Consider the following 15,433-nt stretch of genomic DNA (forward strand, 5'->3'; position numbering starts at 1 on the left):
ATACTTACAAATCTAAATTTCTAGCTAATTGGATTATCTTGGACAAATTTAGGAACTTTTCTGGCCACAACAAAATGAGGGGGTTGGACTGAGATTACCCCAGTTGACTAAGGAGCAGAGAATTCTATAATTCATCTTAGTTCTGTTTCTACTGGAAAATTAGTGTGGTATTAGGGTTTCTCTAATCTTGTGGGATGATAGTGTCAGTATTGTCCAGCTTTATTGTTTCCCCATAGCTTTGAAGCAACAATGCAAAGTGATCCATGACAATCATAATTTCATTCTTTTTTTTTTTTTAATTTTTTTAAATTTCTTTCTGGAAGAGAGACAGACAGCTCGAGAAGGGGAGGTTCAAAGAGAGAAGGAGATACAGAATCTGAAACAGGCTCAGAATCTGAAACAGACTCCAGGCTCTGAGCTAGCTGTCAGCACAGAGCCTGACACGGGGCTCGAGCCCACGAACCATGAGATCGTGACCTAAGCCGAAGCCAGACGCTTAACCAACTGAGCCACCCAGGCATCCCATGAGGATCATAACTTCAAACATAAGCCTACAGCAAAACTATCTTGGGTGTCTCAATATTTTCAATTTTCTGGGGTGAAATAATCAGTTCCAAAAATTATTTGCATATAGAAAATTATTGTTTAAATGATATGCAATCTGAGTTCCAGACTTAGACATGTATATACTTACTTACTGGAATTCCCCATTGGCTGACCCATAAGACTTAACAACTGTCCACAGAAAATGCCTCCTCTTCCTGATCAGACTGTTTTGGTGAGCAGCACCACCAAGAGCAGTGGTTGAAGGAGTCAAACCAGATGTCTTCCCTCCCCTTCAGCCCCCATGCTCATCCTGCCTTTGTCTCCCTACCACTTGGTCACTGAGCACTATTGAAACAAGATATTCTATATCAGTCAAACCACCTCCTCTTCCTCTGCCACTTCCTGAGTTCATGCCTTTCTCTGTAACAGTCTCCAGGCTCACAGTTGCCTCCCTGTCCTCCACCAGGCTGTGCTGCCAATGTGATCAATCAAAAAGACAAATCTGAGGATGCCTGGCTGGCTTAGTTGGTAGAGCATGCAACTTTTGACCTTGGGGTTGTGAGTTTGAGCCCTACACTGGGTGTAGAGATTACTTAGAAATAAAATCTTTGAAAAAAGATACAAATATGGTCATGAGGTTCCCCAGACCCTTGAAAGCTCCTTCAGCACTTGACACACAAGCCCACATAATCCAGAGCCTACAGCCTCATGTCCCGACGTTCTGCCACCTAGAAAGTACAGGTGGAGCTGTCAGAAGGGAGGATGGGACAGTGTGCAGAGGCTGACCAACTCACATAAGAACTTAGGATCTGATTCAAAATGCAGTGGGAAGCCAGCTATCAGGTTTCTTTAGGGACTGACATGATTCAATTTATAGTTTTCAAACTGTGAAGAATAGGAGAAACTCTTTGGAATCTTAGGCTAAGTGAAGATTTCTTACACACTAAACAATACTTAGACATAATTCATAAAAGTAAAATTGACTAATTGGACTTCATCAAAATTAAAAACTTTTGTTCTTCAAAGTCCCTGTGAAGATGAAAAGAAAAGTTACAGACTGGAGGAAAATATTTGCAAGTCATGGTATCAGACAAAGGACTGGTATCTATCTATCTAAAAACTCTCAAAACTCAACAGTTAAAAAACCCAAACAATTCAATTAGAAACTGAGCAAAAAACATAAGACATTTTGAGGGGAACCTGGGTGGCTCAGTCAGTTAAACATCTGACTGTTGATTTAGGCTCAGGTCATGATCTTACTGCTGTGAGATCAAGCCCCACATTGGGCTCAGCGTGGAACACAGAGCTTGCTTGGGATTCTTGCTCTCTTTCCCTCTCTCTCTTTGTTCCTCCCCTGTTTGTGCTCTCTCTCTCTCTCTCTCTCTCTCTCTTTCTCTCTCTCTCTCAAAACAAGTAAATAAACAGAGGGTATACAAAAGACAAATAAGCACAGGAGAAGAGGTTCAAAATCATTACCCATCAGGGAGATGTAAATTAAAACCACAATGAGGTGTTACTACACATCTGTCAGAATGGCTAAAATAAAAAAAAATAGTGACACCACCAAATGCTGATAAGGATGTGGAGAAACTGGACCACTCATACATTGTTGAAGGGTATGCAAAATGGTACAGCCACACTGGAAAACAGTTTGGCAGATACTTAAAAAATTATACCTGCAACTACCATATGACAGCAATTTTAGTTTTGGGGATTTATTGCAGAGAAATGAAATCTTATGCTCATATAAAACCTCTGTATGAATGTTCAAAGCAACTTCATCTGTAATAGCCCCAAACTAGAAATAGCTCAGATGTCTTTCAAGGCTTGATTGGTTAAACAAACTGGGGTACATCCATTACACCACGGAATACTACTCAACAGTGAAGGGGAATAAACTACTGATACATGTAAAAACTTGGATGAATCTCCAGGGAATTATACGGGGTAAAAAAAGCTGAAAAAAGTTACATGTGATATAATTCCATTTATGTAATGTTCTTGGAATGAAAAAATTTTAGGAATAAAAAACAGATTAGTGGTTGCCCAGAGTTAGGGAAGGGAGATGGAGGGAAGGACAGAGCTGAGTGTGGTTATAAATAGGCATCAAGAAGGAACCTTATGATGGAACTCTTCTTTGTCTTGACTGTGATGGTGGACACATGTAGGATAAAAAGTATATATATATAACTACACACACACACACACACACACACACACACACACACATGAATACAAGTAACCTGGGGAAATCTGAATAAGGCTGGAGGATTATATCAATGTCAATATCCTGGTTGTAATTTTGTACTATAATTTTGCAAGATGTTAACACTGGATGAAACTGGGCAAAAGGTATACAGGATCTCTCTGCACTATTTCTTACACAACTGCATGTGAATCTACAATTATCTCAATTGACAAACAAAGACGTTTGAAGAGAATGGACTGGAATTGACGGCAGGAGCAGTTAGAGTGGATGTGGGAAGACCCGTTATGAGGTGACTGCCATGAAGATAATGATGACTTGGGCTGTGAGGGGTGTTGGGAGGCGTGGCAATAGAGAGGAAGATAACTGGGTGTGATGTAGACTCCAGAGCCTAGACCTTCGACATTTAAAAGGAATTTTCCCAGAGAGCTTCCCAAATCCCCAAATGTGTAATAACGATGATAACATATAGCAAGAGTGTCAATTTCAATAATATATACTTAAAAATTCATTGATATTCCCTTGGCTACAATGATACAAAAACAAGAACAAAACCAAATTATGAGTGGACCCTGGGCTGTTGGGACCCCATGTGGGGTTGTATACTCCCTGCCCAACCATCTCCTCCTAAGTAGAATCTGGCCCCCAGCCTCCCTGCTGCATCTGCCCTCACCAACTCGATCATCTACACAGTGCTGTGCTAGAGACCACCCACCCCCTTCTTCATCTTGACCTTGAATGACAAAGGGATATGGAAGATGGCAGGGTCTGCTTTGCTTCCTATTTTCCCAGGCATCCCAGAAATGCCCCATCTCACACACGCCACACCTTCTCCTCATTATGCTTCTTACCCTGTGCCTAAGATTAAACTCCAGTCCTTCAAAATTACATGCTTTCTGCATAGGCCTGTGAGGCACTTTCATAAGAAATGTTAAATTTCTGAATGCCGAAGACCTATTCCGCTATTGTTTCCATGTGGTGGGGAAAGGGATGCTGTTTTTCTCTGGTGAGATAAAATGGCTTTTACCCAGAAAAGTCTTCTGAACCATGAACAATAATTTAAGATTTAAACACGATCCTGGCCCCAAAAGATAGGAAACAATTCCAAGAAAGTACATTTCTAAAACAAATGTAAAAAAAGAAACAAAAGGTAAAATGATGATAACATAAGGAAGATACACACTCACCTACATTTATTATATTCACAACACTAAAAATGAGGAGCACCTAGCTGTGTAGCTGGGAACAATTATAGATTGTGATTGTTTTCACATCATTGGTTCACAGTGACTTGAGTTTTAGAAAAGCACTACACATCTGACCTGAAGTTACTCCAGTGTGGTTTTCAAATATCAGGCCAGAAGGGAAGGAGGTGATGAAGTCCAGGATGTTCCTGGGGAAACTAAAAAGGACAGTTCAACTACTGGAGGACACAAGAGGCCCCCCATCCACTGGATTCCCAATTGATGAGGCTCAGATGACCTCAGCTACAGGGCAGCTAAGTCCTTAGGAAGTCACTGGGAAATTTTCACGGGTGTTACATGATCTATTTCCATAGGCTGACAGCTGACTCGGAGCTGCGGGAGATTTGAAACTGAAAAGGTTTAGAAACGAGTCAAGTACCAGGATTCTTCAGAGTGGCATTGAATGTCACCTCTGAAACAGGCCCGGAGGTGGAGCTACTGGGAATGAGAATCCTGTGGAGAACAATTAGAGCTAAAAAAATAAAATAAAAATAAAACATAAAATCATACTAGGTACCTGAAAACATGAGATAAAGCTCTACAAAAATACATCATTTGTTTAATGACAGTTCACTAGTTTATCTACCGTTTTACCTCTTGAAAAAAATGTACTTATAAAAAGATGTATTTCATAGCATAATGTAGGTGAGGATACATACACAATGTTCTCACTGTTGAGGTATTTTCTTTAAAATTGCTGTTTATTGCCCATCCCCTTCTTGACCCCCCCTTTTTTCTTCTGTATTTTTGTCCACATACAAAACAGTATTTAAAGATCACTTACATTTCGTAAAATTTGAAGTAACCCCATCCTTTAACTCTAAGCTCATACACTCTTCCTTTGAGATGCCGTCCTAAGAGACAGGCAGTCTCTGTGTCCCACTCCTTCGTTAGTTGTTAAATATTTGCTTCCTTCTCTGACCCCCTCTTTTGTTCACAATGGAAACTGTGAGGGCCTTTTTTTCGTCTTTGTATTTGTAAGATTAGTACGGGACCCGTAACATAGTAGGGCTCAATAAAAGTCTGTTAAATAAAAGAGAAACCAAACAAAAGAGTCCCTGGTAGGACTGATACTAAATCATTAAAATCATTAGCTCTTCTGATCACATGATTTGCAAGGCCTATGACAAAGTTCCAGAGGAAGAAGGCATCACTGGTGTCCTCATTATATCATCATTTGCATGCCTGCTTCTAGAAAATACTGTAGAATGGCCTTTAACTAGAGTGGCAGAGCTAAGTCTCTGTATGACTGGGGCACGGTGACCTGACAAAGGTCTGCATCCCATCGAACCTCTTGAGCAATTTACACATTGTCATTAAGAAGGAAAACAAGCTTTTTTCATGGTAGCAGACCAAAAGTAATCACCTGTCCTTAGTGATAGGTCCCACTAAAATCTGCTTTGAGGGAACTTGGCTGCACATGGATATTCAAAACATAAAACACACAAAAACAATGAAATACAAATAAATATACATATAAATAATCTCAAACTCAGAGAAAATGTACAAGTACAGTCAGTATAAGAAGCCTCCTTTCCTTACCCATTGGAGAGTAAATAAATGGCTGACATGATGCCCTGTTACTCTCCAATACTTCAGTGTGTATTTCTTATACAGTAAGACATTCTCCTATATAACCGCAATATAACCTTTAAAATCAGGAAATTAACATTGATACTTAAATACAATTTTCAGGCTCTATTCAAGTTCCATCAATTATCACAAGCATGCACTTTCTAAGAAAAAGAGGCAGTCTTTTTTTTTTTTTAATGTTTTTTTTTTAATTTATTTTTGAGAGAGAGAGAGAGACAGCATGAGCAGGAGAGGGTCAGAGAGAGAGGGAGACACAGAACCCGGAACAGGCTCCAGGCTCTGAGCTAGCTGTCAGCAGAGCCCGATGCGGGGCTCGAACCCACAAACCGTGAGATCATGACCTGAGCCAAAGGCAGATGCTTAACCGACTGAGCCACCCAGGCGCCCCAAAGAGGCAGTCTTAAATTCAGATCTTGCAAAACAGATACCACGTTTAGTTATCATGTCTCCTTAGTTTTGTTCTATCTGGAACAGTTCTCAGCCTTTCCTGGACTACCCTATCATAAGCATGACACTTTCAATGCTTACAGGCCATTTATTTTGCATCATGTTCTTTAGTTTGGGTTTGTCTGGTACATCTTCATGATTAGACAGGAGTATCACAGAAGTGATGATGATGTGTTTTCATTTTATCCTATTCAATTAACATATGATTTGTATTTGTACCATTGTATCATTACTGGTGATATTAACTTCAATCACTTAAGTTCCTGTCTGCTTGGCTTCTGCACTGTGAAATTATTCTTCTCCCCCCTTTGTAATCAATAAATAGTTTGTATGGGGGTTTTGAGATTATGTATCACTCCTCATCAAACAGTTTGCTCATTACTTTTTTTTAAAGTTCATTTATTTATTTTGAGAGAAAGATAGAGTACAAGTGGAGGAGGGGCAGAGAGAGAGAGAGGAGAGAATCCCAAGCCAGTCTTGCACTGTCAGTGTGGAGCCCAATGCAGAGCTTGAACCCATGAACTGAGAGACCTAGGTCGAAGTCAGAGGCTTAACTGACTGAGCCCCCCAGGTACCCCATTCACTACTTTTTAAATATCTGTTTGAACTCATGGTTTTTAACTTTCTTCAATGCATTACAAATTTTTTCAATGTTTTATTTATTTTTGAGAGAGAAGGGGGCAGGTAGGAGCAGAGAGAGAGGGGGAGACACAGAATCCGAAGCAGGCTCCAGGCTCTGAGCTGTCAGCACAGAGCCTGACACAGGGCTCAAACTCATGTACGGTGAGATCTGCCCAAGTCAGACACTTAACCAACTGAGCCACCCAGGTGCCCCTGCATTATAGTCTGCTTCTATTATTATTCATTTTCTTTCTCAAATTGCCCCAGATTTTTCCTTATGAGGTGGTTTCTGTGTCCCTATCATTCTTTGAGTACTTCTTTATTTCAGGCTCTACAATAAATTCCAGACTCATCTTGTACTTTCTGTACCCCAGTACTGAAGTCAATCAATTCTCAAGGACCTTTGAAAAGGGGCACTTGGAAACCAAGATGTGAATGCTAGATGTACACAATGCTACTGGAGTGCCACTGCTTCCAAAACCTCTCAGTGGACAAACTAGGAATATATACATTTGAATTTGAATCTCTCTCTCCCTTTCTCTTTCATCTATTGAAAACCATGAGTTCACACCCCAATCTTCAATTCCAGACCAACACCATTATCCTTAACATTTTCTTACTTGATCAATCAATGTAATGATTCCCCTATAGCTGACACAACTACTTCTATCCCTGCGGATGCCCTCTTCACCACCCCACTGCCAGATAGTTCCTTCGCATGGACACACTTTCCACCTTGCTTAGGCTCTGACACCTAACCTGGGCCACTGGGAAACTACTAGTACACCCACATCATTCACCATCTTGCTCAATCCCACGTAGTAGGTTTTGGACCAAATTGAGCATAGCTCAATTCCTAGTCTCTGGACTGTCTGTGACCTTTTGCATACATCTTAGTATAAACTGTGGCTCCAGGCTACAGATTTTGTGAGCCTCGTCTCAAGAACAATGGAGCCCTATTCCAGCCTAGGGCTTTAAAAGCTGAAGATCTAATACTTTCCCACTACCTCAGACGGGAGGTGTGTGTGTGGGGGGGGGGGGTTCCCTATTCTGTTACCATGTCAGAATCATAATCCTGGCCTGGCCTGCTTAGTAGCAGACCTAGAGTGTGTCAGGCCACAGCTTCATCAGGCTCACTGCTCTAAGTTTTCTTCTCTTCCTCTCTCTTCTCTTTCTGGCCCATAGACATTTAAATCTTGTTTTGGGCATAGTAATATATCCTTAGAGATTTCCCTTTTTGTATTTTATGTAACATTGCAATGTATTTGGAATACAAAACCTAGACAGAATCTGGGAAGAGGTAAGAAATGGGAGAGAGTTTCTGTATCTTTGAACAGGATGATGAAAGGGTCATAAAAAGGTAAAGTGACAAAAGCCTTTTATGAAACAGTATGCAATTTCACTCCTTTGTTGTAATTTTTATTATTAAGATGATCAGTTCTGTGGGAGAGAGTAAGAGGGGTGCTGCTGAGGGGCTCCCTGGTCTGGCCCTCAGCTTTGAAGGACGATGCTCAGAGCTGATGGGCATTCAGAACCTGCACTATTCCAACTTCAATGGCTTCATTTTGATGGTGACTAAGGTAAAGTTTCAGGCCCACTTATTGTGCTGGTGCCTTTTAATGCCCTGGAAGCAATTTCATATTTTCCATTTTGTACTCTTTTTCTCAAAAAGAGTCCCCCTAATTCCAAAAATGTTTACAATTCTGGATTTCTCCCTGTAAGGAACTTATGTTTAAGTCTCAGTGCAAATTTCCAACGAAGGAAGGTAATTTTCTAGAAAGCATAGGAGTTATGGAGGCTGAATTAATCTTCAGAAGGTTGCTTAGGTTGCTTAGAGAGCAAGAGATATGGGTGGTCTTGGGGTTAGTTTATGTCGACCATGTAAATTTCAGAGCCATTCTTACCTACCTACATGGTGTGTCTATAATTCCTGCATGGTCAGTTTTGTCTCTCTTGACTATCTCCTTCCAAAAGAATATTTGATGAACTCTGCCTCAAATCTTACTTCTTTCTTTTGGATTCCATATATACCACCTCCTGCCAGTTCTTAACTAACATATTCTTTCTTTGTTAGAGTATAATATAACTGATTAGGTAACAGCTTTCAACTCCTCTATCCTGCTTGCCCCTTGATAAAAATCTGGCTGTTCCCTAATGCTTTCAACTTTATATTCACTGATCATCATCTAAATTGGGTTAATTCTATCATCCACTCTATAGATGTGCTGCTTGCAGTTTAGTTCTCTGAGCGCCATCTTGTTTTCAGGTTACAGGGTCGTCTACTGTCCCCATGCATTTAGTCTTAAAACTCTAAACACAATTTGAAATTAAAAATGGTTAAATAATTTAAAAATTGGGAAAATCCTGTAGAAAGTAGACATGTAAGAGGTTTCTCCCTTTATTAAAAGTTTTACTGGGGAAAGCTTCTGGAAGGTCTCAAATATAGAAGAGGCACCTACATTATACCATACAGACTGCAAAAGCAGAATATCCACAAATAAGCAGAAGGTACACTTTGCACTTTCTTTAGGTGAAACTTCAAGTGTTGTGGATTAATTCCAACAGACAACCACTGCTTTAGATACATGGTGCACATAGCAGTATACATAAAGCAGTAACAGTAGAAGACCTCTTTCCAAAGAGCTTGAATCTAACTCAAGAGTTAAAACATACAAATGCAACGTGATTCTGCAGTTTTTTTCAGATTATCAGTAATTGTAAAGAATTATTGGAGATAAGTCACAGAGGTGAAGCCTGAAAGAAATTAATAACAACAATGATGGCTGTCGTTTACTGAAGTCCTACTATGAGAGAGTACCACCGTAGGTAGTAGTCTTAATATCCACATTTTAGAGATGAAGAAATTGAGGTTCAGGAGGTCTGTCCAAGATCACACGGCCACTGAAAAGGAGAATTATCATTCAAATCATTACTCCACATGGGCTAGTCAAAGGTTTCAGGGAAAAGCAATCCAGAGAAAATGAGGTGAACAAAGGCACCCAAGGACTACCAGGCTGATTTAGTCAGAGGGCAGATCTAAACTGAAGGTAGGAGGCAGTACAAGGGAAAGGGATGGGGTCAGCTGGAAGCTAAGAAGAGAAGGGAACTGAGAGGTTCTCAAACATTTAGCCCTTAGGAGCTGATGTGGTAAGCATGCAAGAATCAACCAAGGGGAGTGGTCCCTTTCTCATACATTTTGCAGACTTCGTATCTAAAGATCTGGTGACAAATGGAAGAGTTTTTGCAACCAGTAGTGCCACTAAAAAAGAATCCACACTGAAGAATATTTACCCATCATCTAGGAGACGCCTAAATAAACAGTAAACAAAGATATGAGCAAAACAGTAACAGTGTCGTGTAAATGCTATAAATACAACAAACCGAGTGACAACAGGGTAACTGGGGTAGGGGAACCAACTTTAGATAGGGAGATATTGGCCAGTGTACCTTCTAACCACCCCCTATTCGCACAAATAGCAAATATGAATGAATCTCAGTAACTCTGCAACCAGAATACATAAGAGTTGAAATATACATAAGAAATGTACCTCATATATATATTAGCTAAATATACACATATTTAATTACATGAAACTATAAAGGTATCTCATATTTTTAGAAGAAGTGATCCCTATTGTAAAACTAGCTATTAGGAATGTGCCCTTGAAAACCATCAAAAAAGAATATAAACTGAATTCAAAGTCTATGATCTCATAGGGAAGTTTTCAATTAGAAGGAAATATTTGGAACACATTTTGAAAGACTTAGAGAATAGTGGCATTATAAGGCAATGTTTCCATTTCAAAATACAAACAGTTTGAAAACTGCTGGCCTCACTAGAACACTTTTTAAAAAATGTTTATTTACTTGAAGAGAGACAGTGTGAGGAGGGGAGGGGAGGGGCAGAGAGAACACCAGGCAGGGCGCAGGCTGTCAGCAATGAGCCTAAAGGTCAGGGGGTGGGGAGGGCTCCAACTCACAACTGTGAGATCATGACCTGAGAGGAAATCAAGACTCAAATGCTCAGCTGACTGAGCCACCTAGGTGCCCCTTCACTAGAACATTTGTTAGTGAAAGTTGCACTGTTAAAGAATAATCCCAGGGGTATCTGAAATTCCTACAAACTCCAGGAAATGCAAGTGCCCTTGGAGCATGCAACCTAAATGAAGCTGGTTTCCTAAAAGCACAACAGCCTCAGATGTACCCCAACTGTCCCATGCTCAGAGAGGACAACATGAAAGGTCACACATGCGAAAACTGCAAATGAATCAACAAGATTCACTCAAACTTGATAGCAGACACCCCAGACTCCAAGAAGGTGTCACCTGTACCAGTGAAAGAGAGGAAGCTCATAGATGTCAAACTAGGAGAGCTGCCAAGCTGGGTAATGTGGGGTTTCACCCCAGAGAATGCTGCTGGAGTGTTTCAAAGAGGTTACTACTGGTATTACATCAAGTATGTCAATGTGAAGAAAGAGGTATTGCTGGGATTTCTAGGGTGCTGGCAGCTTATGTGCTTTTCAACTACTGTCACTGCAACAAGGAATTCAAACAGGAGTGACTAGGCAAGTACCCAGTGTGATGACACATTCTGCATTCCTGACCATGATCTTTGCCTGGCACCCTTGAATCCTTTCATATTCTGATTTAGACTTAATATCCAGTAAAAGATGACTTTTATATGGGAAAAATCCATTCAATCTTTATGTCATTAAAATAATACTAACCCAATCACAGAAAAAAATTATGGAGCAGAGGTGGTTATACCATAGGTCTACAGCACTTTAAGCTTCAGGACCTCCCCCCACCCATATTTGTATGGCCCCCTTCCAAGATCCTATAAGGGTCTAGCGATGTATTTCTCAAGATCATTTGTTTTTGAAAATTTAGAGAAAATTTTTAATTCAATTTCTTTTTTTTTTTGAATTTTGAATTTTTTAATTTTTTAAATGTTTATTTTTGAGAGAGAGAGAAAGGAGCGGAGGGACAGAGAGATGGAGACACAAAATGTGAAGCAGGATCCAGGCTCCAAGCTGTCAGCACGGAGCCCAACACAGGGCTCAAACTCATGAACCTGAACTGAAGTCAGACGCTCAACCAACTGAGCCACCCAGGCGCACCCTAAGTTTAAATTTTTAATGTACAGACTAATAACAACAACAAAAGAGCATCCCTTGAGCTTCTGTTCCCATTGTACAGTCCACAGCCAAGCAGGTGTCCCACTGCAATTATTTTTCTTGTTTCTGTTTTATACCAAGCTTCTCCCCAGGAAGGAGTATGCCTTGTTCATCTTTGTATCTCCAGCATTGAATGCAGTGTGTAGTACAAGGCAGGCATTAGGAGGATCCAGGACGTAGAGCCTGAAGTTTATACAATATAGGGTAAGAAACAGAATTGAGGGGTGCTCAATGGGTTTGAGTCCTGCATCAGGCTCTGTGCTGACAGCTCAGAGCCTGGAGCCTGCTTCAGATTCTGTTCTCCTTCTTTCTCTGCCCCTCCCCTGCTCATGCTCTGTCTCTCTCTCTCTCTCTCTGAAATAAACTTTAAAAAATTTTTCTTTTAACTTGGATATCTTTTTTTAAATGGTGACTGTCCATTAAATAAATCCAATACAGAAATGTAGAAAGACATAGTAACTAATCTCTGTGGAAATCCTTATTACCTTCCAGGCCCAATGAAATGGCACTTGTGTCATGAAGCTGTTTACTCCAGGCTCTTTTAGATGCTTTTGACACTCATATGTCATATGATGCAGTGTTCATATGACACTTAAAGTAGCACAGGAACTTTATACAGGAAGTATTCTGGTAATCCATAAGGTTCGCACACAAGAACATACATAAGGAGGTAAGAATGGAAAGGGAGGGGCAGGAGTGTGGGGCTTTGAGTTCCAGGTAAGGGGCTCTAGCTCCTGTTCCAGATGGATTTTCAGCAGAATATTGGTATAAATAAGCAGTGCTTTCGAATGGCAGCCATGCACGGAGCTGAGCTAGTTGAAAGGAGATGTGAAGAGCTGGCAGAGCCTAGTTCAAGACGTCTGGTCCAGATCGTAGCAGTAGAATGAAAAGTAAGGGATGGGCTTAATAGACATGCGGGAAGAATCGGAACTTCAAAACTGATTTGGATATGATGGCAGGAGGCCTAAGAAGGAGCCTCACATTACTCTGAAGTTTGGTGGAAAACTAATAATGGTAAAAATTAATGAGAACTCAAGGGGAAGACTGTCTGATTTGGGGAGGAAGGTGGTAAGTTTGAGCTCAATTTCATTACTTCTGAGATACTGGTAGGACAACAAAGTGGAAATGTTTAGTTCTTTGCTACTCAAAGTGTGGTCTTTTGGGCAGCAGCACCAGGACCCCCTGTGAATTTATTAAATATGCAGTGCTTCAGCCACAGACCTGCTGAATTTACTCCAGATTGTAAATCTGACTTGGATTCCAGCTGCCAAGGAAATCACCAAATTTCCTCTGCTCTGGGGGTTAAAACTTCTAGGATTTAGGACCTGTTCTGTAGATGTGATTGGTACAAAGGAACTGTAGAAAAAAACAGATTTGTAAAGTTGTGTGGGACCCTTTAAAAACTCCTGCCTATGCAGTACACAAAAGCCAAACAAACACCTGTGAACCATGTGTACAGCCGTCACGGCCAGCTGACTCATCTACCCATCTGCCTGTTGCATCACACATTTTCCTCTGGATTTCAGGGCAGTGATAGTAACATCAAAGAGAAAGTAGTTTACAGGGATTTTAATGAACTTGTCAAATTGTAAGAATTTGGGTATAGACAATAAGTGAGAGTTTGAGTATAATGCCATAATTACAAAATCAGTATCTTACTCTTCAAAACTCTCCATGTTTATAATTACTGATGTTTCCTTGTTAATCACGTAAGTTAATTCCTCAAGTTCACCACAAGACAGACATCTGTGTGTAAGAAATCACCTCCCAATCTCACCAGAAAAAATAAACATAACTATGACATTTTCTAATATCCAGCTTTTACAAATGCATAAAAAAATCCTTTTCTTTTCAACTTCTGCTGTTTGAAGAGTATTCATACAATAGTGCAATACTATCTTTTAAACTTCGAATATGATTTGGCATGCTAGCTGATGTGTTGGGAATGGGTTTTTAAGGAAAGTTCACTCTAAGTAAAATAATGTGTATAACAGCATGTAGCCAGTAAAGACCATATCACAATATGTTACTATATTATGATTAGATATACTCAGACTAGTGACCTAATGACTCAATTATTCTGAGCACCTACCATGTACCAGGAATTTGGCTAGACATTTTACACATACTTTAATATCTCAATTGCACAGATTTCTTAGATGTTCATAATTGTCCGAAATCCTCAACAAAAGGGAAAACAATTAGAAGTGACTCTCATTTATAGAATGTGCAAAGGCAGTATCTTTACCAACAGTATTAGTTTTATTTTATTATTATTATTATTTTTTTTTAATTTTAGAGGGAGAGAGTGAGTGAGCAAGGAAGAGGGGCAGAAGGAAGGAGAGGAAGAATCTCAATCAGGCTCCATGCTCAGCTCAGAGCCCGATGTGGGGCTTGATCCCACAACCCTGGGGTCATGACCTAAGCTGAAATCAAGAGTCAGACGCTCAACTGAATCAGCCACCCAGGCACTCCATGCCAACTGTGTGAATTTTAAAAGAGGCCAGAAATGAAACCTCACTGTTTCATGGGCATAGACTGCTTCAGTCAGTATCAGAACTGTTAGGACAAATCATATGACTTTGCTACCCAATGTCAAACAAGCATTTAGCAACCAACTATTGGCTTAATATTGGAATTTCACATGGTTCAGCTTATACTGCGATTAGGTAATTTCTTTTGGGCCAACTCATGGTGTAAGTAGACAACAAAATCAAAAGTGAAGCACAGGGTGAACATCTAAGACTGTTTTCTTTTCTGTGGTTGATTTTCAAAGTAGAGCCATCTCTCTAGTGCTATTGCTACACAGACTCTTAATGTCAGCTCTAAAACCTGACTGTCAAGAGAGAACCTAAATTTCATGATGAGCCACTGGTTAGAGTGCCCTTGTCTGATAATTGCTCCAATCATCAGAGAAAAGTTGACAGATGATGTGATAGTGTGGAAGACAACCCCACAGAAAAAAACATGTTTTGTTCCTTTAGCTGACTGAAAAGGAATTTCAGCTTTGTGTGATTTTTCAGCCTTTTTGAACTAAAGATCTTAAAATTTAGAAGGCAGGGGAGGCTGGGTGGCTCAGTCAGTTAAGTATCCCACTTCAGCTCTGGTCATGATCTCATGGTTCATGGGTTCGAGCCCCATATCGGGTTCTCTGCCATCAGCACAGAGCCCACTTTGGATCCTCTGTCTCCCTCTCTCTCTGCCCCTCTTCCATTCACACACACACACACACACACACACACACTCTCTCTCTCTCTCCCAAAAATAAATACAAAAAAAATAATAACAGGGGCACCTGGGTGGCATTGGGCTTGCTGTTGTCAGCACAGAGCCAGCTTTGGATCCTCTGTCCCACTCCCTCTGTCCTCCCTTGCCTTACGCTCTCTCTCTCAAAAATGACTAAACATTAAAAATAATAATAATAATAAAAACCCTAAAATGTAAAGACCTAAGGGTAAATGGTTATCTCCTTGTTTAAAATCTGTTGCCAAAAAGCTGATCTGACACAACTAAGAAGCTAACTATGTTTACTTTCAATGCCTTATTTCATGTAATCAAAAATATTGAATACATGGCCAACTCACGCCTGAGTATAGGGCT

The 15,433-nt window shown here is 40.3% G+C and overlaps 1 long non-coding RNA gene across 4 annotated transcripts in view; it reads right to left on the bottom strand.

Moving 5' to 3' along the window:
• Nucleotides 1–15,433, bottom strand: part of LOC144240086 (uncharacterized) — a 185,206-nt gene that overhangs the window by 121,915 nt on the left and 47,858 nt on the right. The gene's annotated exons all lie outside the window — the stretch shown is intronic.

The sequence above is a fragment of the Crocuta crocuta genome, unplaced genomic scaffold (genome assembly GCF_008692635.1).
Source record: "Crocuta crocuta isolate KB4526 unplaced genomic scaffold, BGI_CrCroc_1.0 scaffold81, whole genome shotgun sequence".
In the NCBI taxonomy this organism is placed as follows: domain Eukaryota; kingdom Metazoa; phylum Chordata; class Mammalia; order Carnivora; family Hyaenidae; genus Crocuta; species Crocuta crocuta.